Genomic DNA, 3,367 nt, shown 5'->3' with positions numbered 1-3,367 from the left:
TGGCCTTGTTAAACTTCATTGGTTTAACCATTGGCCTCGGCCCATTGATCCAGCCTGAACAGATCCCTCTGCAAAGCCTTTTTACCCTCAAGCAGGTCGACACTCCCACCTAACCTGGTGTCATCTGCAAACTTGCTGAGGGTGCACTCGATCCCCTCGTGCAGATCATTGATAAAGATATTAAAGAGAACTGGCCCCAATACCAAGCCCTGGGAAACACCACTCGTGACCAGCTGCCAACTGGATTTAACTCCATTCTTCACCACTTTCTGGGCCCAGCCCTCCAGCCGGTTTTTAACCCAGTATAGAGTATTCCCATCCAAGCCATGAGCAGCCAGTTTCTCCAGGAGGATGCTGTGGGAAACTGTATCAAAGGCCTTACTAAAGTCCAGGTAAACAATATCCACAGCCTTTCCCTCATCCACCAGGCAGGTCACTTTGTCACTGAAGGAGATCAGGTTTGTCAAGCAGGACCTGCCTTTCATGAACTCATGCTGACTGGGCCTGATAGCCTGTAATTTCTTGGAAAAGGAATTACATTCCTGCAATGAATGATACTACTGATATAAAGCAGCAAAATTAAGAATACCATTTTGAAGGTCTATTTGAAAAACTTCCCACCAGCAGCTACTGACAGTATTTTCTGTTTTCTAAAGAAAATCCAAGCCCAGCTATTGCGGGGCGGGGGGGAAGCTGCAATAAAAATGCTTGTTCTGTTTGGAGTGAAATAGTTGGGGATATAACAAACTAATTTCTGCAGTACTGCAGGCTGTCCAGATGCTTCTTATTCTGCCTGAGATTTGTGGTTTGGTCTTGACAAACAAGGACCTATTGCTCTACTTGATGGCAAGATGAATGTGAGTCAACAGTGTGCCCTGGCAGCCAAAAGGGCCAACCGTGTCCTGGGGTGCATCAAGCACAGCACAGCTGGCCAGATGAGGGAGGTGATTGTCCCACTCTACACTGCACTGGTGCGGCCCCACCTTCAGTACTGTGTGCGGTTTTGGGGGCCTCAATATAAGGACATCGAACTATTGTGTCCAGAGGAGGGCAACCAAGACGGTGAAAGGCCTCAAAGGCAAGACTTACAGGGAGCAGCTGAGGTCACTTGGTTTATTCAGCTTGCAGAGAACAAGGCTGAGGGCTGACCACATCGCAGTCTGCAACTTCCTCAAGGGGGGCAGTGGAGGTGGAGGTGCTGATCTCCTCTCTCTGGCGACCAGCGATAGGACACAAGGAAATGGAATGAAGTTGCATCAGAAGAAGTTCAGATTGGACATCCGGAAAAGGTTCTTCACTGAGAGGGTGGTCAGTCACTGGAACAGGCTCCCCAGGGAAGTGGCCACAGCACCAAGCAGCATCTGGATGAGGCTCTTAGTCATATTGTTAAGTTTTAGGTAGTCCTGAGAGGAGCAGGGAGTTGGACTTGGTGATCCTTATGGGTCCCTGCCAGCTTGAGATATTCTATGATTTTATGATACTTGGTAGTTGACTATACATGTCAGTGTGGGAAAGCTGAAAACAGATGCTGAAAGAAAAGTTTGGATGCCACAAACTAGCCAATCTGAAAAATCTATGCAAGCTTGCTAAAATGGCCCCACCAGATAGCCAGAGATGAATAAAATGGAAGAGTGGCAGTGGCTTTTGACAGACTGCTAAACATGACAGACTGGAGGCCCAAAGGAATTCACCTCATGTATGTGGGTTCTCTACAGCTGTTGACTAATCAGGAAAAAGCTCTTCTGCTGCAAAAGAGATGCAAACCACTCAAGGCCACGCAATTGAAGCCTGGTATTCACAGTTCAGTTCATTTAATGAGGGACTGAAAATGAATGTTGATGTTGCTGAATATCTATGTGCAGGTACAGAAACACAGCGGTCAACCTAAATTCATCTGAATTACCTTGTTTGAAAGTGAGTTGGTAGGACATAAATAGTGTGTGAAACTGAGGCTATTCTAATGACCGATAATGAACGTGGGGGAACAGTCTACAACATACTTAGTGGTCTGCACAATTTAGGAAGAGCCGAGCAATCTCGAAGATCTATGAGTTACAGATGGGTCACAGCAAGTGCCTGACTTTGGAGAACATTATAATTCTAGAGGAAGGACCTAAGTGGAAAAAAACCTCAACTCAAAACAGAAAGGTTATCTTGTTATGCTGCTTTACTTGCCAGATTATTTCGTTCTCAGTGATGGATTGTCCCTTCAACTACCTAATTATAGCATTACAGATAATCAATAAGAAGAGGGTAGGGCGAGAGTAACGCACAAGAAGTGTTGGAATTGATTTGTTAAGGTGCTTTTTTTAAAGGTTTAGACCCTGCTGATTGTTTTGAATAACTGTCAATACTGCTGGTGATGAAAATTAGTGACAGTTAAAAATGTTAAACTAGTACTGGTTCATTTGTTTTTTGGTTTTTTGTTCCTGACAACATAGCCTTACTGTCGACCTGTCTCTTGATTCTTCAAGAAAATTAGCTCTTGAGAAAATCATTCCTGTATCGCAACGGTTTCCTAAGTGTACAGCCCAATTTGACATTCCCTTGTGGAATTTCCTTAGCCTACAAACAGTACCGAGAACCAAGAAAAACGGGACCACATTTTCTCAACTATCTACTAGCTTTGGCGGCCCGCACCTCTGATGTTCAGAAGAATACTGCGTATACTGCAAACATCAGTTAAAAGCATGAATCCTTCTACCTCTGGAAGTCACCCTGCTGCCAGCGGCTGCTGAAAAATTTAGGATTGTGTGAACTCTAGGTCCTCAGTGCTTGGAGAGGTGGACATTTCCTCAAAAATTACGGCGAGCAACGCTCACCCTGGTCATTTTCCTTCACGTGATTTATGACACTACTTCTGCTAATGCCATTTTTCCCTTTGCTTGGAATTTGAACAAGCACAGGCGGTTGGGATGAAAAGGTCCAGGCCCAGGTGCCAGGTATTCGAGTTGGCTTCGACAGAAAATTCCACCCCCGTCCCACACCAGACCGGCGCGTCCCACTCTACGCAGGGGGTCTGCCGGACTAATCGAAGATAAATTTAGAGGGAGACCCCAGCGCCCCGGTGGGGACAGCTCGCACTGGGCTTCGAAGCAAGGCCTGACCGGGTAGGCTCCGGCCGTGCGAGGCCGGAGGCCGCCACCCCTCACTCACCTCAGCCAAGGGGCTGAGGCGACGGAGGCCGGGCCCTGAGGCGCGGGGCCGCTCGCCCTCCTTCCCTCCCCACTTGCAGTCGGCACGCAGTCAGGGACGGGCGGGCAGCGCCCGCAGGGACCCTCGGCCGGCCTAAGCCCCGGGGGAAGGGCGGAGCGGGCGGCCGCTCCCCGCCCCCGGCACTGCGGCGCGGGGCCGCGGCTCCGGGGCG

The sequence above is a fragment of the Larus michahellis genome, chromosome 2 (assembly GCF_964199755.1).
Source record: "Larus michahellis chromosome 2, bLarMic1.1, whole genome shotgun sequence".
Classification (NCBI taxonomy): Eukaryota; Metazoa; Chordata; class Aves; order Charadriiformes; family Laridae; genus Larus; species Larus michahellis.
Note: the sequence above shows the minus strand (reverse complement) of the source record.